At 36.4% G+C, this 25,887-nt stretch overlaps 1 long non-coding RNA gene across 1 annotated transcript; it reads left to right on the forward strand.

The window, feature by feature from the left end:
- The first annotated feature begins 5,210 nt into the window (after nt 1-5,210).
- Nucleotides 5,211-22,461, forward strand: LOC148128841 (uncharacterized). Its single transcript, XR_015745569.1, has 2 exons — nt 5,211-5,313; nt 22,306-22,461. It is a non-coding gene; the product is annotated as an uncharacterized LOC148128841 (long non-coding RNA).
- Nucleotides 22,462-25,887: the final 3,426 nt, after the last annotated feature.

Genomic DNA, 25,887 nt, shown 5'->3' on the forward strand with positions numbered 1-25,887 from the left:
TAAAATTTATTTAAAAAAAAAAAAAAAGAAATAATACACAAATCTTTGCAAAATAAGTGCGTGTATGCATTTTACAAAAGTGTATGTATTTGTTTTGCCTTTTTCTCATTTTTGTTTGAACAACAGAAAAATGAAAAGATGCAAATATTTGCAATAACTACCGGTACTATATATTACAGTACTGGAAAACCAATACTATGTCTTGTACAATGATCACGGTGGGTTTTTTTTGAGAATACTGTAATCTAGTTTCCACATTTTTGAAATGATTCACTTTAACAATTTCATACCAATCACAAAACATAATCTTGTATAAGTGGTTATTATTTAATAAAACAATCCACAAGGAATATGAGGTGAACACATTAGCTATCCTGTTATATTATTGCCTATATTTCATTTTATACCAGGCTTGTTTCACAGTGCATAGCTATTTGCTAGGCATAATCCCTAAAATGCAAATCATTAATGGTGGTGGAAATATTAAGATATAACATTTGTTTGAGAATATTATTTGCACACATGCTTACATTTTCTGCAAGAAAGACAGACATTTACAACCTAGTATAAAGCAGTAAGAATTCCCTAATCAGCTACTTGTCAAAATTAAGCTAATATATATACTGCAATTATAATACACTACATTTTTAAGCTCATTAAAATCAATAGTATAAAACAGTAACACAGCAAGTTCATGTTTAATTTTTTTAATTAGGTTGGACATTTAAAAAAAACTACATATAATAGGAGGGAAAGTACTGTAGAAATTTTCACTTTTTAAAAATTGGTGTTGAGCAATGATTTTTAATTGGTGTACTGCAGTATTTTCCAGAGTTTATTTGCAAAAAACTACCCTGACTTAACTGAATAGTTCTCTGTGCTGTGAAACAAGAAGTTTCCTGAAGTAAAATCTTCAGGATTTAAAAAATGCATCAGTTTCTCTATTTCTATATGGAATTATGAAAAACTGACAAAACCAGCAGCTTCACTAATGTGCTTTCCAAAATGAATATGCTTGAGTAGTTCTTTGAATAATTCAAATAATTATTTAACTATGCTTAATTCCTTGCCTGATTTTGAAACAAGAAAGTGATGACCATTTAAGTATATTTCTTTATAATCTTTCCAATGTTTCATTGTAAACTATAAAAATATAGAAAAGAGAGGGGGGGAGAGAGACAGAGAGGGAGAGAACTGCTAGATTTATTATTAGTATTAAACTATGGGCTAGCATCATCCATTTGAAGTAGCCAGATGAATATTTTTCCATCTCCAAAATAACTTTTTAAAAGAAAGTTACTTTTAAGACATTTCTGCCACAATATATATTTGCAATTGTTTAAATGTCAGGGAATTAGCCAAATGTGTATTATTACAATGGAAACCATAGAATAGTCAATTGAGTTTGTTTGCTTTTTTAACTATCCTGCCTTCATTAGTGGGGAAATCTCTCCAGGTGAGTTCTTCTTTTGGTAAAAGTTTTCCCATCTTTTGGTGCCTCTGGAAATTTGCAATAGAGATTGGGAAAAAATGAAAAAGTTACTGGATAAAGAAAAAGGCAGAAAAGGAGAAAGATTTGCATTTTTCTGTTCTGTCCTCCTGCTAGTAGGCTCCAGTGATAGATTTCAAGTTTTCTGAGAATAAAAGAAACTCTCATTTGCAACATTGAGGTTGAATTCAAGTTACTGAATTCAAATTGTAAGATACTTTGGGTTTGAATTCAGGTTAAGAAAAGTTGTGTATAAATTAGTAAGTATATAAATGCAACAAAACATTTGATAAATAATAATTGCTAAAAGTAGCCCTAGGCAAAATATTAGCAATACAACTAGGTGGGGTTCAATGAAAGGTAGTAAAATAATTTATGACATTTCATTCTATTAACTTCAGTTTGGCTGTGAACTCTAATTTCAGTATCTGCTGGGTCCCACTTAAAAGCCTTAATCAGGACCAGATGTAACCTGATTAGAGCCAATCTTTCTAAAGAGAACACATGAAAAATGCATGAAAAAATGAATCCTTCACACACACACACACACACACACACACACACACACACAATGTCCTGAAAAATCAACTTTTAATGAATTGAAAATCCTTGATGGATTTATTATTATTTACTGTTACTTTTATTCCGGAGGCAATGCTAATATAGTACACACAGAAAGAATAGAGAAAGGCCCACAGATCCCTCTTGTGCAGTGTTAGGCCTGTTCAAAAGCCTCGATGTTCCCAGAGCTTTGTTTAAATTTTCCTTGAATGTCAAGCTTCCCTCCCCTTTTTGCTGTTAGAAATTGTTAAAACTGTTTGTGTAGATGTAGGTGCATAGTTCTTTGAATCTCTAATGAGGCCGAAGTCCAATAGGCAATAATTTGAGAGCCTATTTTTGCTCAACTGATATTACTGAAAGGCATAAAAGGCATTTAAAAATAAAAATGTGACATGCAGTTCTGTTTGATACTTCAAGATTTTAATTCCTTTTAGACTGATTGCTTCTTTTTTTTCAAATTGGCCTCAAAGCTTTAATTATTGTTCTCAAGATCTATTCTTGGATTGCTCTATATGGGCCATCATTGGAAACAACACATTAGTCTGATGAAAAAGGGCTTTTCTTAGGTTACATTGCATATGATCTGATATTCCTTTTGTATAGTAATTAATTTTAAATATAGTTTGGTAGATATGGTCACCCTGCACTTTCCTTTATTGTCATACAAATACAGCCTGCCAAATAACTTAGTAAAGTGAACAATTAGCTTTGGGAAAAAAAGGACATGTGGGAACCCCTGCAAACATAGATGGCACAAAGAGTGATTAGGTATAGATGAAACTAAGACATGGCAGGACTAAGTATGTGGCATGTGACCTAGACTTTGGTTTCTGAGTCCTGGATCTTCAATGTGTTCCTATGATCAACTGCCACAGCCATTACCAGATTTCTTTTATCTCAATCTTTTTTATTTTGGATTTTATGCTTCAGACCAACGTATCAGCCTCAGATATAATTTGTATCTTCAAAAATATGAAAATGCCCATTTCCATCGATCTGAGAGGCATTCTTAGAAAACAAAGGTGGGAAATTACAATCCAGAAAAAGTTAAAGTAAGACAGTTGGCAGGATTCTGGTAAGCTTGAAAAAAAGGTTGGGGTATGACCTCAGTAGTTTGCTTTCCGGCAGGGGCACGCGCAGCAAAGGTGATGTGGCTGGTGGATGGAAACCCTGGTTGTTCTTATTTGCAAGCATAGCAAGTGAAGGGTGCTAAAATAGGGAGGGGCTTTCAACACCTAGTCATATTGATCATTTTGAAGCCAGTATTCTTTGCTATGAATGCCAATTTGAAATATTAATATGTGGCTACACACTACTATGGCAGCTATCTTATGAAAGTGCCCATAACATTCAGATGTGAGAATCACAGAAAGATTTGGGGATTTGCTCATAAAACAAGTGTTTACTGTCAGCTGAGATGATTTCTATATAGATTTTGTGAGATTGGCAAAATTTTGATAAGTATCTCCAAGGGATCCAATACTGTCAACTCTATTGATTTTCTTATTTTTGTATCATTAGGAAATGTTTGACTTTGGATTTACAGAGGGGATGTTTTCATATGCACGTTTCTTTGATTTTTTTTCTTAGGCCAAAACAATTTGGGGGAAAAATGAGTTCTAAAATCTCCCTGGTTAGCTACTGTTCCTTAGATTTAAGTCAGTTTTGCTCTAAAGCAGTATTCTTCAAACTTGGCAATTATAAGATGCATGGATTTCAATTCCCAGAATTCCCAGTCACCATAAGAGTAAAGTCCACATGTTTTAAAGTTGCCAAGTTTGAGAAACACTCAATCCTATTTAGACTGCTTTTGACCTATCTACATTTGGGAAGAGTTAGGAGTTGATTTTTCTAGCAAGGCCATGCTTTATTCAAATTTCTGTACAGTCTACTGTATACTTTCTATAAATAGTCTAATTAGTGTTGCCCTTCCCAAATGTTTTATTTCTCCTTCCATAGTCTGAGTTGCACTGAGAATTTTAGCAAGTATCCTTATTGATAAAGGATAGGCTGATGGTTGTTGTTTTTAGTCAAATTAAGGTTGTCTGGAGACTGAGGCATTGAAATGGTGCTACTCCAATGCATTGAGATAGAGGTATGGATCTTTCCCAGCATATGGTACCCAGATTCTTAATTGGAACAGCAACTGCCCAAAATGGACTGACTTGTGGGGGTGAAATCCAGTATGTAGAGTGACTTTGATCCAAATAACATCAATATAGGGAACTATTTTGTCGCACAAATGTCTTGTACATAAAACATTTTTACTTATAGTTTCAAACAACTTTTAGTATCTTTGCTACTTGCTGTCATGAAAGTAAAGTGTAAAGCAATTTTATAATGGAACATGAACCATAAATTCTGCATCTTATATGCATTTTAAAAGTTTGTGTTATGTTTAGATACAGCTGACTTTATTAGGTCACACACTTATAGTGGTTATATACTGGTCACTCCGGAATGAACTAAGCTATTCAAAAAATGATTATTTGTTGCTAAAACAAATGTTATGTGCAATTTTCTCAAAACTGTCCATTTGTCTAAAGCACCAACCAATGCTCAAAGGACAGAGACTGGGATTGTAACAATGTTGAATTCCGCTTTTTTTGTTTTGAAAAAACCCACCTGTTCATTATTGCTTACTAGCTTACATAGCTTCGCAGCTTCCAAAATAATTATAAATAGTATTGCATTTGGCTACCAACGAGTCCATGGTGAATTGCCCTTGATCTAATTCTAATCCAGAAAGTTGCGTTTTATGTGCTTAAATTCGGCCATATGGAAGCAGAATGTAGGAGTTCTCGTTTTCACATATGTTGGAAATCAGTACATCCAAGAAACAAACGTCTCCGGGCTGTAGCTGAAATGGCTCCAAAGGAAAAGAAACAATGCACTAGATAGGAAAGATGCGCCGACTAAGGCCATTTCGGAGAGCTGCTATGCGAAGTCCGGACTTTTCCAAAAAGCCAGTATTGGCAATAATTCTGTTGTAAATGGGTTGAAAGAAACCTCAAGCCGAACAAACCTGCAAAGGCGTCGAGCTCCCAAAAGATGGGAAAGGACGGATCGTTGGAAGCGAGGGCGAAAAAGCTCGGTTTTCCTTTAACCGAGTGCAAGAGCAGCAGGAGAAAAAACAAGCCAAAGAACTACGTAGGCAGGCGAGAGTGTGCGAAGAACAAAGGCAAGAAAGAGACAAAGGGGACCCAGGAAATGCTTCAGCACGGGGTGCAGGAGGCGGAGGCTGAGCTGGGGCGAGTGGAAAGGTGAGGCAAGCCAAGGCGCGCTGAATACTAACGGGACGGGTGGGATGAAGCTGTCTCTGCCCAATTTGCATGATAAAAGAAAGGTAGTATTTATGCGCCTAGATTTATTCACTCCTAAAGCTTGAATTTGTTAATCTGATCTTTGTCTAGCAAGATTGGAAAGGTACGATTTAGGATAAAGGCGGATGCAGTTCTTAGTTCCCCTTTGTTCCTGCAGCAAGCGGTGGCTCTTGCTTTTCCTGCCGGAGTCCTTGGCGCTCTCTAACCCTAGTTGTTCATTTGCAGATGTTTCATTTGTGTTTATCCTGCTGAAGCCCCCCCCGTGCCCCATTCAGACTCAGCCTTGCTGGCTACAGGTAATTGGTTTTCTTCCTAGACCAGCCGATTCTACACGTGTTAGCGAAGGTCCATGGTCTTTCATTTTAGATCTGCTTCTGATCAGGCCTGGCTGAGAAAGTCTGAAGGGCGTAAAAGAAGCCAGAGAAGGAAGTGAAACTTTTTGCGCCATGCTTCCGAGCCACGTGGTGGTCAATCCTTTGTTTCAAGCACCAAACAAAAATCGCTGCAAATAGGATAGGAAATGCATTTACTACATTAGATAAATCGGTCATTGGGACCTGAACTGTGGAACCCCTGGCATTTTCCCAGAATGTGCTTACTTAAAAAAGGTGGAATAATTTTCAGTTTTGGTTGTTCAGGCACTTTATTTTTTTGAAACATGCCACTTTCAACTAAAACATTCAAACCGCTTGCGTTGCACGCCACTTTTCTTCTGCCAAGGAAAGCGGGGGAGGGCGGAGTTAAGGATCTGATCAGCCTGAGGACACGTGGCAGGAGGGGCGAGGCCAAAGCCAAGAATGGGAAAGGCCAGCGTTTTTATTTACGCTTCTTTTCTCTCTGCTCCGCTTGCATCTTTGCAACTTCCATCTTTTTTTCCTCGCTGTTGCCATACAGAGGTGAACTTTGAAAACATGGATCGGTTTGATATATTCAGTTGAAGCAGAGAAGGCTCAAGTGCCGGTATTTGCATTCCTGGCCTCCAGATTTAAACCTATCAAGCACCACCTCTCCAGGTTTTCAAATAGTTACACCTGTGGGTATAATGCCTAATACAACATTTTGAAAGGCAGAACATCGGTGATCGCTTAGCTATCTTGTTATGACATGTTAAACTTTTCGAGTGAAATAATGCACTATTTAGTTCAGCTTTAAGCACCATACAACCCTTGTGGAACTAATTTCTTACTTTTTTTTTTGTTCACCATTTAAATCTGGAAATAAACAATGGGTTTTGACATCCTACTTCGAGGGAGGAAATTTTGTATGAGAGCTCTCCTCTCCTGCAGGAGTTCAAGACTTCCCACATATCTTCCTAATAATTAAACCTAAAAGATATGTGGCTGAGACTGCCTAACCAAAGGTCTTGGCTGAGAGTGAAACTGAGCTTGCCTTTCCCCAGTCCTGTTTCAACACACGAATTGCTTCAGTCCAATCCAATTCTACAGATGCCGTAGAACAAAAGAATCATCAAATCAGCTAGGCTACACAGAAAGAGCCTATATATTTTCAGGAGCATTTATCTGGCTCTCCCCAATCCCAACCCTTGATTATGTGTTATCAAGTTTGTATTGCCTATTAATGACAGCATAAATAGACTGTCTCAGGATAATCTTTCATCAATCCTTCCACTTTTCTGACAATGTTCCCATCTAATACAGTCTAATGTTTTGTCCCTGGTTGCCGTTATTTTTTTAAATTCCATGTTTCCTGGCATTACTGACTTCTCAAAAAAAAAAAAAATCCAAAATATGATTTCAGTCTGGTCATTTGTGCATTGAGTGAGAATTTTGGATTAATTTTTCTATGATTTAGATTTTCATGACTATATATGGTATTTTCTAGCATCAAAGTTCAAAAAGCCATAATCTTCGTGCTTTTTAAGGGCTCATGGGGATTATAATCGCATCTGTACTGTTTCCAGACCATTTAGATCCTATAGATCAAACATAGTTTACTGTGTTAGAATACGTTTTGAGGTAGCATCAAAGAAAAGTCACACTGAACAATGTTCATTAATTTATTCTAAAAAATATACAAAGGATTGCTAAATTTTCAATAAAAAGGATGCACTTTAAATATCAAATTTTGGAAAAAGAACTGAAGTAATGACAAGAATTAAAAAAAATTCTTAACAATTTATCTGGACTTCTTAACCTTCACCCAACTTAAAGTTACCCAGGTTGAGAAAAACTGGTCTACTTAAAATCTTATTTATTATATATGATGAAATAAATTTTCAGTCACAAAAAGGGTAAAAAATAGGAAAATAGATACTATGCCTTTGAATCATACTGTATAACTGTCAGAATGTATTGACTTCTGCACGGTCCTTACAAGAAGTTTGTCTATTTTTATTTATATCCTGCCTCTATTATTTTACAAATAATCCAAGGCAACAAACATATCCAACACATTTTCCTTCTCCTATTTCCCCCAAAATAATCCTGTGAGGTGAGTTGGGCTGAGAGAGAGTGACTAGTTTAAAGTCATCCAGTTGGGTTTCACAGTTAAAGTAGGATTAGTACTCATGGTCTCCCAGTTTATAGCCTGGTGCCTTAATCACTAGACCAAACTCTCTCTCCAGGTTGAAAAATAAAATTTAATATTGAAGTTTTATAAAGCTTTATGAGTAGGGGTGGGATGCTACCGGTTCGGCCTGGTTCTATAGAACTGGTAGCTCTGAAGAGCAGCAGACACCAAACCGGTTTGGTGTCTGCTGCTCTGTTTGGCCCAGCCACCTGCCCAGGCTCTTACCTGTCCTTTATTTCCTGCTTTTTCAACCTCAGCTACTTTGTGCGGTACAGCTGAGGTTGAAAAAGCAAGAAAGAAGAGGAGTTTCAAATGCTGTGTACCCGCACGCAGCGCTTGTCAGCTGTCTGGGTGGCACAGCTGAGTTTTTTGGAAACGGTCTACATGTGCACACAAAATGCACTCTCACCAGGGATGGGATTCTACGTGCTGGAGAACCAGCAAATCGCGCCGCTGGTCTGCCTGCTCTGCCTGATTTTGGGTAAAAGTTGCACTTTTTAAATAAAAAATTCAATATTTACATGCATGGTGTGTTGTGAGTTAATTTTGTGAGTTTGCATGCTAGCAAATTTTATGACTTTGCTAGCAAACACATTTTATGTGACTCAGGTAGCCAATTGCAGAAAGATAGATATCTCAATGAATCTGTGATTTGTAAGCAATTCAATCTGCCTGCCTGCTTTGCCTGATTTTGGGTAAAAGTTGCTCTTCAATATTTACATAAATATTTATAATATTTACATACAAGCCATGCCCAGCCAGTCACATGACCACCCAACCACACCCACAAATTAGGCCACACTCATAGAACCGGTTGTTAAGAAATTTGAATTCCACCCCTGTTTATGAGGCTAAAAAAACTCTTTTAAGGTCAGTTGGCTGATTATAAACCAGATTGTCTTATCAACGCTTTGATAAATACATCTTTAATCATGCAGACTTCTGGATGAACTCACCCAAAGTAATGAAATCAATCACTTTCTACCAAATTGTATGTGATTACTGATACTAGACAAAAACTCAACAATTATTCCTTACTCATGTTTTTCAAGAGTTTTGTAAGTTTTTAAAAATATATAGATTTTAAGATTTTATATGGTTATATAAATATATACATACATACCTGCGCGTGCGCGCACACAACACACACACATTGTGTGCATGTTTGTATGTGTATACACACATACAGAAATTTTAACTCATGTAGCATCAAATTTTTGCTTTGTCTTTATTTTGGATAAATTTTACAATGTACTATATTTCTTTGTTACAATTTGCTTTTATCATGCTTTGTTTTTGCTATGCTTTTAAGACAGCTTCAAGATATTAATTATACCACTAGTTATTAATTATTAATATTTTTTTATGTTTGAACCAAAATATAAAAAGATTTCATAGTTGTAATATTGTTAGAAAATAATGTGTCCATAAATAAGATAAACTGTAAAAATTATTCCTTTAGCCATATTAGGCCGGATGCGTCACGCTTTGGCCACCCATGCCCGGTTTAGTGAAGGGGAGAAAAGTCATGATATGTCACGTCACACCACCGTGATGATGCGAGTTTGACCCCCTTCTCCAGACCAGGGGTCTCCAACCTTGGCCACTTTAAGACTTGTGGACTTTAACTCCCAGAATTCTGGAAGTTGGTCCACAAAAGTGGCCAAGGTTGGAGACCCCTGCTCCAGACCACGGGGGCTTCAGTGCGCAGCCTGTGGGACATTCCTTGATTGAAGAATAATAAGAATATAGGCATTGGGACTATCCCACTTTTATTTCAACAGCATTTACCTTAAACGGTGGTGTTCTTTTTCAGAAAAAGAAAAAACTCATAAGTAGCAACCAGTGGATGGAGAAGCCAAAGGCAGATAACCAATTTTTATATGACTGAGTCAAGCTTTTTATTTTCCAAGTTTTCTAAGGTCATTTGAAATGGAGCAGGACTTAAACAGATTATTTGGATGATTACAATTCTACAATGCTCCAGGTCCTAGTTTGCTAAGAGTCTGTAATGCTTGTGGAGAACTATTACAGGTAGTACTGTTGAACTTATAGCCATTTGTTCAGCAACATTCAAAATTACAGTGACATTGCAAAAATTGCACTTATAACCATTGTAGCATCCCTACAATCACAATTTGAATGCTTGGCAACTGGCATCTGTTTAGTATGGTTGCAGTGTCCCAGGAACATGTGATCACCGTTTTGTGATTTTTCTAGCTGGCTTCTCACAAGCAAAGTCAGATACGCTTAATGACTGCATGATTCAATTAACACCTTCACTGATTTGCTTAACAACCATGGCAATAATGGATGTACAATTGGGTGTGATTCACTTAATAATTGCCTAGCTTAGCAATGGAAATTCTGGTTCAAATTTTGGTTGTAAATTGAGGACTACTTGTAATCATTTCCTCCTCAATATATATTTTACCCAACTCTGGGAAGCACTGAGTATTTCAACCCTATCTCCTCAATTTTGCCCTAAAATAAAAAACCTGTGAGTCTCTCATCTGTTCATTGTGATGGGAAGTCTCCTAGCGCATTGCTTCTGCATTTTGTTCTCTTGCCATATTCTGGCAACCTGTCAATTCATTAGAAGTGCAGGAACTGGAAACCAGCTATGCCCTCCTGTGTGGCTGCGTGACAGAGCAGTTAAACATAATACTGTGGACTGCTACAGCAGCAACAATTCTTGTTTACAAATAAAAACTCCCAGCTGGGACAAAACTTTGCAACTGCAGGGGGAAGGAGCTGGGATTGAATGTAATGTCAAATTATACAAGTTTTGTGCAGAGCTCAGTCTGCTAGAAGAATGGAGTGGTAGCAACCTCTTGAACTGACAAAATATGCTGTTTCCTTAGCTATTTCCTTATTTATTTGTTGTTTAAATTTTCTCATATTAAGTTTTGCATTTTGCAGAGATCTCACTTTTGCAGAGTTCTCTTTAGCTGCTGTGTGATCACAGAAGAAAAGGTTTTATTGTTCTTGTACACCACAGATCATCTTTTGGCCTTTGAAACTAAAAGTGCTGCACAGCTCTGAGGATATTTAAATATGCCAGCATAGGTGCCTCCAGAAAAGGAAGGAGAATATTCCAGAGGCCAAAATCCAGTTTAACAAGGATCTTCCTTCCTGCAAGTTAATAATGAAGGCAGCATTATGAAAAGGAGAGAATACTTTACAATAGAAACTAATTGTTTAGCCTCTGAAATACCCACAGCAGAGGAACTGCTGAAGATGACAATATTAGCAGAAATGGAAAAATTGACTTTTTGAGTAGAGAAAAGACAATAACTGCATTTATTAGTAACTGGAAATCTCTAATGAACTTTTTACTGAAAAAAGATGAACTTGAGATTTATGGGTTTGATATCAGAAAGGATAGACTGTTGAAAGAAATTATGTTGTAATGTTAGAGAGAAAGGGTAAATATAAAATATATAATGTACCTGTAACTTCTGTTAAGAAATTTGGAAGCTGCTTTTTTACCTCTTTTTCTCTCTTTTCCATCTCTATTTTGCACACACACACACACACACACCCTGATGATAGCAACATCAGGAAGAACTGGTATGAGAAGCTGTAGAAGTAAAAAGGGCTGAAGGAGGAATTACAGAGGAAAATGAAGGCCAAAAGCTAAGATTGCTCAAAACCCTCAAACTCCCAAACTTCTTGTAGGGGATCTGATATTGAGGAAGACTCATACCAGTCATAGATAAGAAGGAAATTTTTATACACTAATTTTAGGGTTTGTGGACTAATCTTTAAATCAATCTGTATTGCGCTTTATTTTCTAGATCAGCAATGTTTCCTCTTCGTTATTGTTCCTATATTCTGTTTCAGTCTGTATAGCAAGATTGTCTTGAGGAAGATACAAGAATTACAGCATTACAATGTTTCCTAGGATGCAGCCAACATAATCATCAACATACATTGCTCATTCTCTTTTCCACTGCTTTTTAAAAAAAATCTGACGAATCTTTCAGGTAAGGAAGATGCTTCCAAATGGTTGTTTACAACAATGTCTCCTAAATCCTTGTTAATCTGGTAACATACATTTACATACCTCTAGCATTGCTCTAATTCAACATTTTTCAAAACTAGCTTTTCTAAGAATCTACGACATCAACTTCTAAAATTTTCAAGGTAGCATGCTGGCTGGGGAATTCTGGGAGCTGAAGTGCATACATCTTAAAAATTGCTAAGTTTGAAAAACATTGTTCTAAATCATTGACAGTTTATTACTTGGTAAGTTTATTTCATAGCTGCAACGTGGTAGCTATCTAAAGCTCAGCCCTATCTAAAGCTCTATTATCACTCTTACTTAGCTCTTCAACATGTTCTGGCAAGTCATTATTAGCATTGAGATTTTTGATTTAAAAACAAAAAGTGAGTTCATTCATTCAATCTTTTAAAAAAACTGATTTTTAAAATGTATTTTTGTTTGATTCTTTAAGCAGCATATTTAACTAGAAAAGGGAGGTGATTTAATTTTTTTGTTTAGCTGAGATTGATCTTATTTGCCTGCTTGGCATGTGTATTACATGGAAATTTTAATAGAGGTAAAATTAAATGTTGGAAAAGAGGCTATTGTTCTTTAAAAAAAAAAAAAAACAAGATTCTTACAGATTCAGAAAAAAAATATTACCAGCACAGTCTCCAATCTCCTTCTTCCTCTCACAGAATTGGGGTGATTATGCTAATTTATTTTAAAAAAAAAAAACAGAAGACAGATCTCCAGCATTACTCTTTCATGTTTCATTTTTCATACATCATCTGCATTTTACTTGCCAAATTTATCTTTTCTCATTCTGCAAGCAGGTTAGTGTAACTTATTATGATACTCTACTTTCAAAGACTGTATTAACTTCCTGACTCTATAAAACAATGTGATACAGCTGGTTCAAATAACACTGTTACACAATTTTTATGTTTAATAATAAAGGCAATGTTAAGATGTTTTGTTTTTATGCAGAAGAAAATGTTTTTAAATGATAATTATATTTTATTAGTTCCCCCTCATCTTCTTAATTATAGGTGGATTATATTTTCCCAGCACACAAAACAAAGGGAGGGAGAAAAAGAGAAAAGGAAGAGTTCATATTAATTTTCATGCATTATTGCATAGATCAATTTCATTTAAACTCCATCTTTATTTTTTTCATATTTCAGATAAAATGTCCCATTTTTTTAGTACTTGTATCTATTTATGGAATTCTGGTTGCCTCTAATACTGTCTTAATAATAGAGAGTTGATGAGGCTAAAAAAATAATTCGTTTTGTGCATTCATGGAAACATTCTGCTCTAGCATCAGAATTTTGATTGACAGCTAATGTGCTTTTTAATATACCATCTTGTGAAAGAAACAGTCCTGTTGAACATGTTCTCTAAAGACAAACATGTTAGAAGTGTAAGAACTGGACTACCATCAGAAAACACGTTGAATCATTGTTTTTCATTAAACAATAACATCGACCTCAATAAATTCTGGGAAATATTCAGGGATTATTATAACATACAGCTGTCAAGAATTGATCTGCAACAATAAATGCCATAGAAAGCTGCAAATTTGAGTAATTTCTTGCATGGATCATTAATTTTTTCATAATTTAGCCATGTCAAAGCAGAATACCCTCAATCTGGTATCCTTCAGGTGATTTGTGAATGTAGCTCTTAGAATTTCCAGCCAGGATGACCAACGTCGTCTAGGAAGATTAGGCAACAGTAGCTCAGGATAGGCAATTAGGTGCCTTTCTGGTGTTCTGCCTTACAGGTGCCATCACACTTGCTCTTTGGTTGGCTGGTTTTTAGGTGATGAACCCAATTTGGCTAATATTGGCCTTCTGGCTTTGATATTATTTTCCTGCATTCTTACACAAGTTTTGTTGCCTAAGCCTGTAATGGTTGAACAAAAGATTCCCTGAACTCTTTTTAAATTAACTCTGAAGCAAAAACAAAACAAAAATAAACCCTCTCTGTGTTTGAAGAGAATACACACACACACACACACACACACACACACAAACACACACATGATCTATCTCCCATTCTTTTTTGGCATTTTCTTCATCTCCAAGTTAAACCCACAGTTGTACTGTATGGCCTGCATCCAATATTTTGCCTTCAACACAATACACTAGCCTAATCCAATTCTCAATACAGAATTTAGCCAGTACTCTATGTTTCTGGACTGAAAATTGGTTAACATGCTTTATATAGTTCATCTGGTGTATGCTGCATTTTGGGCCAACTAAATCAAGTGGCTTCTCAATGTTGCCATATTTGTGGGGATACAAGTATGCTGAAAAGATTCATATACAATATATTGTTGGGTGGTAGTGGTTATGATTTACACATATTTTCACATGAAATGCAATCATCTTTCCAAATGATCTCAGTGCAGCTGACACTTATAAGATGTTTAAAGTTTAATGAGTGTTTCCTGATTTTCCAATGTTATTGCTGGTTTTCTGGAAGACTCTATTCTGCAAGACTCAACATTTCTTTAATCTTTCTTCTCCAATTCTTTTTCTTTTCCCTTTGCTTTTTACAATTGAACATTACCCTTTAGTAGGTAAGCTGGTAAGTCCCCAGCATCCATCTTTGCGCTTAAAATGGCAATGCATTTAGAAAGGAAAACCAAATCTTGAAGGCTCTTTGAAGCATGTGCATGCTGTCTCTTTTACACACAGAATTCTAAAGCAAAGGAACATGATCGTACATTCTGCAGTTTTTGTGCTAATCCAAAATTGGAATGGAGAAAATAGCTGAAAACTACTAGTGTTAATGTTCCCTGCATCTTTACACAAAGAGATTAGGTTGCCAGCAAAATATGTCTTTAAATCAACACTGTTTTACTTAGTGAGGTATTTTTTATTTTCTGTTTATTTGCTTTGTTTAATGCATGTTTTTTCAAGCTACACTACAGGTGAAAGAGAAATACATTACCATTCAGTAATTCAATATAAATATTTAAGTCTGGATAAAGGCAACTTAGTTCCCATCTTATGGGAGCTCAGATAAAATGTTATAGGGGCTACAGATCTCTTCTTCAAAAGGTGAAGATGCAAATGAGATTTTTCCATTTCTTTGTTTTCCCCAGAATGTTTGGCACAACAGCATTTGCTATACAGAAAAGTGGATAAGTTTGAAATCTAATTTTATAATGTCATCAGACAATTTGTATTTGAATATATTTAAATGCTATTGTACATATTGATTTTTAATACATTTCTGAATTTTATTATATCTGCCAATTCTCGTTAAAAATAGAACATATTTAGAACAATCTCTATGATTGCAGCATAAACATCGGTTATATTTTACCATTTCAAAAGACACAAACGCAACAATGATAGAAGTATGCCTAGATAAAAATGGAGAATAAAATGAAACTTAGCAATCAGTTTCATAACCTCCCCCTGGAAGAAAGTATGTAGACATCTAGAAAAGAGGCATCATAAAATGTTCCTGTGATAGGAAAAAAAGTAGCCCAAACTTCCCTGGGGAAAAAAGGTGAGTGTTGGTGATAGGAAATTCAGTTCTTAATAGGTATGTTGTTTTCCTGGAGCAAAAATCAAAAGATGTGGCTGAAAAAAAAAACCTTTACTAAAATAATCAAATCACAGACTACTATCCCTTATTATGAACATCTTGTTAAAAAAGTTAAGGAGTTAGGAACTCAAGTGGTGTCTTCATCTGTACTTCCAACAAAAGGTCAGCATCCTATGAGGGAACAAAGGATTTTAGAAATGCTTAGCTTAAGAGTTGGTGTCACCAAGAGAACTTTGGATTCTTAGATTGTGGGCTGCAGCACCCTTCCATGCTCCATTTTGGGGTCTTCCTGGCCCCAGGGGAGCCTCTAGGGGGTGTTTTTTCTCCCAGAAGGCTCCCCTGGGGCTCAGGAAGAAAAAAAATGGAGCATAGGAGGGGCATACAGCACCCTTCAGCACTCCGTTTTGGGGCCTTCCAGGCCTCAGGGGAGCCTCTAGGGGGACATTTTTGCTCCCAGGAAGCCTCCCTGAGGCCCAAGAAGGCAAAAAATGGAGGGGAGGGCCCTCTCATTCATAATTCAGTTTTAAGCAGTAAGGCTTAAAAAGGGTTTTTAGACCCACACATAATTTTAAATCAAAGATTGATTAGATCCTTCCTCTTTTTCTTAGTATCACATACTCCAGTCATGACTTTGTTTCTCTCATTTATTCGTTTTTTCTTTAGTAAACATTTAAAGAAAGTCATAAACAAATGCAAGAGATATATGAAAAAAGAATAAAGGAATGTAATACAAATAAATAATTTTATTTAAAGTACCATGCAGATATTAATTTTCTAAAATATAATTAGTTATGAATAATTAAACATATTAAAATGATTAACAGTGCAAATCAAATGAAAGTTACCATTGGGAGTAAGTTCAGCAAATAGTACCAAAAATATATTCTGATTTAAATATCCATACAATTGAAATATAGATTCAATACACAAACAGTATCACATGTTGAATGCAACATTAGTTCTTTAGTTATAATCTAAAACTGGCTCCAAGTTCAAGTTGAAATCTCTGTCAGTTTTGCTTTTAAGATAGGAAATTATTGTAGAAGCAGATTCCCTTATTCTTCCTTCGAAAAGTTCAGACAATCTGAGACTATATAATATCCTTGCTAGGGCTGCCATATTTAAACCTAATAAGTATATTTTGATGGGGGAGGTGGTTTAGGGAAGTTTAGAAGAAGAAGGCTAGTAGGAAGACACTATGCACTTATTTTTCTGTTTATAAGAATCACCTCAGATAACATCTTAAGCATTAAAAAAAGTCCCTAAATTGTATAAAGGAAAAAGACTCTTAAAACATTTGGATTTCACTTTTTTTTTAAACTTTGCTAATTTAAAAAGTACAAAAGCCAACTTTATTGCCAATGAATCTGGTGATATAGCATTACTGACTTCTTTAAAAATAGATTCCCGGGTTGCAATTCCATCAGATTTTTCCAAGTTTTACATTTGGATATTGTTTCAGCATCAAACCAAATAAATATGTCAACTGAGCATCTTCTCTCTCAACCTCAGCTACACAATACCTGGTTTCTTATTTGCATCACCTTTCATCTCAACACATACTTCCTAGAATCAATTTTCTTTATTCCAATTTTTAAAAAATGAATTAATATCCAATGTGCAAATCCATTGTATCAGAGCTTATGTTCTGAATTGATTTTAAGAATGAAACAGCAAATGCTACAAAAAGCAGATAAGCTTATTTTATTTTGAGACAGAATCGAGAAAATTGTCTTGAATGAAAATAAAATTCCTTAGGCAAATCTCAAGGCTTGGAAACCATAGATATAAACTGTTGCATTATGCCTACATATCTGTGTAAATTTACCATTTTACAACTGTGACTTTTTAACTTTTCTTCAACATCTTTGGTAACAAATTTACTTCCCTTGTAATTTTTCCTCTCTGAGGCAACAAATAGCTTGGAAAGAAAATGCTGAAAGGACAAATAATGGAGGAAAGGATTAAACTGTCCCTTTTCTTGCCTCCCCCTCTCCCCTATGATAAACTGGCTACTTACTCTTCTGTAATTGATTTCCATTGCATTCATACATTGTTGCCTTTATAATCTGAGAATCCTGGCACATAGCAAAATGTAATTTTACTGGTATTTGACTAGGACTATGCAAACTCTTTTATAGCCTAATATTTTCCTTGGAGATTGAAGGCAGCCACATGGACCTCAGGTCAATGTGGGGTTCTGATTCATTCCTCACTTTGAGAAAAGACAGTCTTGGCTTTCCATTAACAGGAAAGTCTGCAATTTTATTTTTTTTAAAAAGGTGAAGATCCCACCATTGCACCTACTATTTTAAATCAAATCTAGCCTACAGCCTTGAATTTTGGGAGGAAGAAGTTGGGGAATCTGCCCAAGAAATAAGCAGAACAAACTCTTTTCAGATTTTCCAGACCATCCCAAAATTATTCTACTGCACTGTGACTTTGAGTTCTCATTGAACCTAAGCATTTTCCCAAGAAAAGCTAGTAGAAATTTATGATCATTTTCTGTGGAATTCTGTGGAACTGCAACAGTACACCATTTATTTATTTGATTGCTAGGCCAGTCAACTTCAAAGTAAGTCTGCATGGCTTTAAAAAGTTTACACTAATATTGCATTAAAACAACAGCAATATATAAAACTGTCCAAGGGATCAACAAAAAGTTATTAAAATGTAAAAATATGTATATGGTTGTATATGTAATACATTGGCCAAAATACCTCAAACTGTCTGATATTGTCCTTATATGCATGTGTCAGGAGTATGATTAAATCTAGTCTATATTTTCTGTATTTTAGAAAGCGTTGCCAAGGGTTCAATTGAGCAAAGCAATGACAAGCTGCAGAACTTAATATCTATGAGTCCAACTTGAAATGGAAGAGAAGTCAATGATAATGGGCATAAATTATCAAACAGCTTGCATTAATTTGTTTGGTTCAATGTAAACAAGAATAGGCTCTCTATGACAGATGATACAATAAGTAATACATTGTTTAGTAAAAGGTAAAGGTTTCCCATGTCCAGTCATATCTGATGCTAGGTAAGTTGCTCATCTCCATTTCTTAGCTGAGGGAGCCAGCATTGTCTGTAGATATTTCCATGGTCATATGGCCAACATGACACGGTACATGGAACAATTACCTTCCACCAAAGTGATAGTTATCTATTTACCTACTTACTTGTAATTGCATGCTTTTGAACTGCGAAGTGGGCAGGAGTTGGGGAAAGTAAGGGGAGCTCACCCCATTGTACAGCACTCGAATCTTGAACTTGGCTGTCAGCTTTCTAGTTCAGCCTCTAACTGTTGAGCCATTGTGCTCCCACTATATTGGTTACATTATTATAAATACAAGAACAGAATGAATCCAGTCCAGATGTCTCCTTTACAATATTGTTAAATTTTAGTTTTATGAAGCAGAAAGTACCAAGAAATTAGTTCAGTAGAGAGCCAACAATTTGTTCATATAGACAAAGATTAAAGATACTTGAAAATTCTAATCTCATAATAGCCTAGTTTGTGTGATAAGTTTCAGTATCTTCAAATATGTAGTATATAATATCAAAAGAATTGAAGAAACAAAAGTGAATATTAAGAGACTTGATTGAAAATCTTATTATATGTAACTCAGAACATTAGTTGGACTATGTATAGACTATTGGGATTTTTTATTCCGATACCAATCAAATGTACATTCAAATAGCTGCAGGACTTAAATATAGCAGTAGGGATGCAAAAGAAGTTTCAATGGAAGAAAACATTAAACTTACTCTGAACATTATATTTGAAAAAAACTAATATTAAGATGATTTATTGCTCACTTCTGATTAGTAAAAAGGATCATTTATTTTCAAAAATTGCATAAGATATAATTAAAATGTCAACTCATTTTTTAATATTTGGTAGCAATACCATAAAGCTCAATAGTTCTGGAAATTATTCTCATTCATATGTAACAAATATAAAAAATTGAATTCCCATTTCAAATATCTCGATAGTGTGAAATTTAAAAATCTTGCTTAGAATTCTTGTAGCTGTTTTCCCATTATTCCCAGTCTAAAGGAATGTGACTGCAGAAGTAAATGCAGTTAATTAAAATGGGCTGGCTATTAAAGTGCATAAAATGTACATATTGGTTAAATTGAAAAATAAGCCATATCAATGTTATGATCTGGTTTTAGAGAAAAGAGAGAGGAAACAAGATATGGGAAAACAAGATTAAATAAATTAAAAACATGAGATTTGAAGGCACCTGTCAAGTGAAGACATCCAGAGCTGTTGGATTCTGATCCCAAGTTTAGGCGCTCTCACTTACAGATTCTCATTTGTATGAAAAGTGGGTACAGTTAGCTGTTATATATAGTTTGAACCTGTGTATGTGATATTTGCTTACCATCAATGAATTCCATCATTTAAAATAGATATCAACTATTATTAAAAGTCAGCAATAAGATGATTTAAAAAAAGCTAAGTAGGTCCCCTGGTAAGTGTAAGGCAGGGAAATAAGAAATGACTGGTAGTTATTTTTTTCTGCCAACACAATATGAGTATTCTATGCGTTTGCTTTGTCTGAAGTATTCATTTGTCTTTTTATTAATTTACTATTCTTAAAGTTATTGTTAATGAAATTTTACTCCTGGTACATTATCTCAATATTCACTCAGAAAATATTGAGGCTGGATATTGGTGTAAATAAAATCAGCAGGTCTAATTTACTCATGTCTAAGCATTTCTACATTTCACATAAAGCTTATTTCAGGCTGAAAATGTTGAAGCACATTAACGATTTCTAGCTATATTACATTAGAGTTCTAGTATTTCTAGATACAATGGTTTGGCCATGTTAGCTGGACTTTGGTTAGTTTAGTACAAATATTATTCTGTTGAGAGAGGGCTGTTCCATTTTAACATAGATGACCTCTTTGACCCCTCTTGCAAACCAGTAGTCCTCTCAGTCCAGAATGTGGACTTTGCTGTCTTCAAAAGAGTGGTCCTTGTGTTTCAAATGCTGATGGTCTGCTGAATCTTGTCCTGATAGGTTTGTTTTCCAATGTTGTGCCATGCATTTGTGAAATGATTGTTTTGTTTCTCCAATGTATAGATTTTCACATGTGACACTGCATTGTACTGCATATATCACATTTCTCAGTTTATGCTTAGATGTTTTATAGACAAGCTTCTGCCTTAGTGTATTCTTGGGCTTAAAGTGTATTTGTATGTTTTGTTGGTTGAACAGACAAAGAAGAGAACAACAAATGAAGCAACATTGTCATTCCATACTTTGCAGAACTATCTGAAAAGGTCAGGAGGATTTTCAACCAACACAACATTCATACTAACTCTGCTGTTGTTCAGAAGGATGATGGAGGACTTTAGCAAGGGAGAGTGTGATCCCTCTCTTTTAGTTCATCTGACTATTACATTTGCCATTGTTTATTAATTTGATTATAATTTGTTTGATGTGAGCTACTTAGAATCATTGAGTGTCTGGTAGCATACAATTTTAGTTCATCATCTTCATCACTGAATGCATTGACGGGCTTACACATCACACTTAGAATATAAAAATATATAAAATATCAAACTGTCTACCGTGAATCTCACCCCATTCCTAAGAGGTCCATAAAAGGGACGTACATAAGTGCCCCAGCATGCCTACCGTCCCTGTCTTACTGTCCCCATTTATCTGTATTTACTTCCTTTCTTCATGTTTATGCTCATACCTATACTTGTTATCTTGTATATGTTTGACAAACAAACATGCAAATATGATAAAATGGTGAGAATATTATACCACATGTTTATTAAATGTGGACTTCAGTTGCCAGAAGTCTGAAGAACACCCAATTGAAACAGGCAACATTAAAATGTGTTTGTTGGTTAAAGTTATAATCTTCCTTTCCTCCAGAGCTCATGTGGGATTAATTATATTCTCTCCAGCATTTTCCCAGATAGTAAGATAGGTTCCAGAAGGTAGGTTGAACTATGAAAATGTCACTGGTCTGTTGTACTTCCATGACTGAAGGTGAATTTGAACTACTCCAGTCCTAAGCCAGCACCATATTATCAGATGGACTTAAGACTCCTACTCAAAAGTGAAGTTCACCTTAAGTGAATCACTATCTAAGCTTAATCTATCCCACAAGATTCTTGTGAAGATAAAATGGAAAAGGAAAGAGCAATGTAATGTGCTAGAAATAGCAAGTGTTCTTTAGGAAATAGTAAAGAGTTGTAAGAATCAGTTCCTAGATGACTTCCTTCTCATATGCATTCCTTATTTTTCTTTCTTTCTGTTTGTCTTTCTCTCTCCCTCTTTTACTTTCCTTGCTATTTCTTTCCTAATTCCTCTTTTTCAGATTAAGTAAGATGCTTTCCTAAAAGTGACCCATGTTAAATTATTAGAGCACAAATAAAAACTACCCTTGTACTAATCTTGTTTTATCTATCTAGGTCTATGGCACAAGAAGATAACCTATAGCTCTTTAGATATAGCTGGGCTTCAAATTCCATTAACCTTTACTACCACTAGTCAAAAGTAAGGGAATCTGGAAATTATATTGTGCAACATTTGGATTGCCACAGGTTATCACACCTGAGGTTATGCAATGAGGCTAAGTGAAGTCCCAAGTGATTGAGAGAGAACATTGACTTGAACTTCAAAAAAAAAAGGGGGTGAAGACGTGACAATTTCTAGACCAGTAATATTTGTATCTAAGGAAAATTTGAGTATACTTTATACCAAAAGAGGACTGCTTTTCCATCAATAAAGCATGTCCAAGAGCTAAAGCATTAACCAACCAAACTTGTTACAATTGTATTAACAAAATACATGTTGATGTTCTTTTAGAAGGCAAACCTTGCCAGATGGAGGTGGATACTGGCTCTCCCCTTTCCATCCTGTCCTGGAACAGCCTGAGGCACCTGGTTCCTAACATTTCAAGAAAACAACTGATACCTTGCAAGCTGTCACTGCAAGACTACCAAGATCAAGCCATCGGAAAAGGCAAGTTTCATATCCAATTTCAACACTTCAAAGGATACCTCCCTCTTGTTATAGTGGGTGGATGCTTACCAAGTTTGTTAGGACTTGATTGGTTTGCCTCCCTGGGCTTACAGGTGACTGGTATTAATTCAGTTACAACACAAGATTTAAACCAATTACTTTCTGACTTTGCTGAGGTTTTTGATTGCAAACTTGGTTGTTATAAAGGCACACCCATCTCACTTAATTTGGACCCCCAGGTGGCTCCAATCAGACTCAAACTGCACAGAATACCTTTAGCCCTGTGCCCCAAAGTTGATGCTCAGCTGGACAAGCTTATTGCCCAGGGAGTGCTAGAGCCTGTGGATTTTGCAAAATGGGAAACCCCCCATAGTCATTCCTTTAAAACCGGATGGCTATATCAGGATATGCGCAGATTATAAATCCACAATAAATAAGGGGCTCCAGCCCAATGCCTACCCAGTGCCCATTATACAACACCGCTTCATTCACTGGGCAAAAGTTCATTTTTTGTGAAATTAGTTATGACTCAGGCATACCAGCAATTCCCTGTGGATGATGAAACTGCTGAAGCACAGACAATAATAACACAGAGAGGCGCTTTCAGATGCAAGCGCCTCCAATTTGGCATAAGCATAGCAACAGACATCTTCCAATACATAATGGAACATTTATTATACAACATCCCAGGAGTTATCCCCTACTTTGATGACATCCTTATTGCAGCTGACAATACCAAAGATCTTTTAAGTCAATTAAAAAGAGTATTGTCTTGTTTCAAAAAGACAGGGCTTAAGATCAGCAGAAAAAAATGCAAATTTGTTACTGATCAGATAGACTTTTTGGGATACCACATTGATTCTGCTGGCATACACCCAATTGAATCTAAAGTTAGAGCCATTCAGGAAGCCCCTGTTCCTAGTACAAAAACTGAATTGCAAGCATTTTGGGGCCTCCTAAATTTTTACAGTTCATTTTTGCCCCATAAAGCAACTGTGGCAGAATCTTTACATAGGCTATTGGATGCTAAGAAATGGGGCACTAAGGAACAATCCTCTTTTGAACCCGTTAAGTCATTATTGACTTCACAAAAGTTCCAATTCAACAATTCACTCCCTTTAGTTTTGGTATGTGATGCTTCACTTTTTCGGATAGGTGCTGTTTTATGCCATAAGCTTCAAAATGGTCAAGAAGCTCCTATAGCATTTTTCTCTCAAACACTATCCCAAACAGAGAGAAACTACAGCCAAATAGATAAAGAGGCCTTCAGTTAAAAAGTTTCATGAATACCTTTATGGCCATCATTTTTAACCTGTCACAGATCACCAATCTTTGCTGGGCATTTTAGCTGGAAACAGACAAAGTCCTCCTATCCTATCTCCATAAATGACACGTTAGACTTTATTTTTGGCTGCCTAAGTTACACCCTTACTTACAGGCCTGGCAAGAATGTGGCACATGCAGATGCTTTAAGCAGGTGCCCTTTACCTGTTCCTGTATCTGACCCTGCCCCAACATCCTCTATTTTCCTCATTGATGAACTGCAATTGCCACTCAATGCTGCTGACATTGCTCAATTTACTTCCAAAGATACACAGTGGTGTCAAGCTTTGGACTGGGTGTGGTGTAAGAGGGCCTGTAGCAGTGGATTTGTGCCATTTTAAAACACACCAGTTTGAGCTGAGTGTTCAAGAAGGATGCCACCTATGAGGGAGCAGGGTAGTTGTTCCTTACAAATTTTAGGCCTCGTATTTTAGATGTGTTACATAAAGGGCATCCTGGGATAACCAGGATGAAAACTTTGGCCTAAAGGTATGTTTGGTGGCCTGGGTTAAACGAGACAGTAAACAAGAAGGTACAAGGGTGCCAAACATGTCAATTTTCAAGGCCAGTATCTCCTGCTGCCATGCCTGGGGAGTGGGAGAATACCAAGACTCCTTGGTCCCGAGACCATATAGATTTGTCAGGCCCCTTCCAATGGAAAACATTCTTAGTTTTGGTTGACTCCTATTCTAAATGGGTTGAGCTATCCCTGCTAAAGTCTACAACTTTAGAAGCTGTTGCCTAGGGCCCTTGATAGATTTTTGGGACTCATGGGTACCCAGATACCCTAGTTTCTGACAATGGCCTCCAGTTCATTTCCAGCCCCTTTGAACTATTCCTAGCCCAAAGGGGAATCAGACATGCCCTTATCTCTCCTTATCACCCAGCAATGAATGGCTTGGCTGAATGAGCTGTTAGATCAGCCAAAGAGGCTTTAGGCAGAATAACTGAAGGGGATTGGCCTTCCTGGGTTGCCCTATATCTCCTAACTCAACACACTACCTCCAGCTCTGCAACTAATCTCTCACCCGCGGAACTACTAATGGGCAGGCGGCTGAGAACCACCATTGACCATCTGCATCCGGCTTATGCCTCTGCAACCCCCTTAGATTCGAGCAGCAGAGTTAGAACCTTCAGCCTAAACAACCCAGTCTACATCAAAATTATGCGTGAAACCCACTGTGGCTGCCAGGGTGGATAGAGGGGGTTACTGGGCTAAAATCTTTATAGAATAAGATTGTCCGATGGGAGAATTTGATGATGGCACGTTGACCAACTGAGAAGTCATTGGAGTGCCCCTACAGATCCGTCCCTGGAAGAAGCCAAGGCCAAAGCAAGTGATGTGAATTCCCCAGTGACCTACGAGAAAGAACTGGAGCTGAATTCCGAAAAGTGGTGTCTTGAGGCAGGCCTACCTTTAGAAAACTCCCTGCCAGTTCCTGATGTACTCCCGTGTGAATTTTCAGCATCACCCCCAGTTCTGCAGCAGGTCCTCTCCCTTCAAATGCTCTGGCCGGAGTGAGGAGATCGGGGTGATAGTAGGCAATGTCCCGCCTACTATCCTACGTATAACTACAGGGAAGGAATGTAGCGTTCTACTGAAGTCTTCACTCCGGTCCGCTCTTTGAGCGGGAGCCAGAACCCTTCCTGATTGGCTGATTCCATTTGACAGCTGAGTATAAAAGGAGCTGTCAAATAGAATCAGCTGTTCTCTATCAGCCGGCCACCTGTTAGTTAGCAGCAAGCCGTGGCTGCTTTACAATGTTACAATAAACCTTGTTAGCCTTTCACTCTCGCCTCTGCCTCTTTATCCCCGTGCACCAAATACAAAAGTAACCTTTCTATCAGCCTTCATGAACACCCTATGATGACATTGTGGCTCACGAGAGATCCGCAGAGCACAGGTTGAGAACCACTGATGTACAGAATTTAACATCCAAAGTATCCCATGATATTCTAAATATATTTGTACTTATAACTGTGACGAATATTGAAAGCCACTTTTTAATATTTTTTTCTTTCTTCAATTTTTTTGACTTTTTACTGCTCTTTTGTTATATTTTTTCTTCCTTTCTGTTATTTTTAATGAAGTTTTAATAAATG

Source organism: Notechis scutatus, chromosome Z, assembly GCF_049901735.1.
Source record: "Notechis scutatus isolate UNSWTSFEM ecotype Mainland chromosome Z, rNotScu1.2, whole genome shotgun sequence".
Taxonomy (NCBI): domain Eukaryota; kingdom Metazoa; phylum Chordata; class Lepidosauria; order Squamata; family Elapidae; genus Notechis; species Notechis scutatus.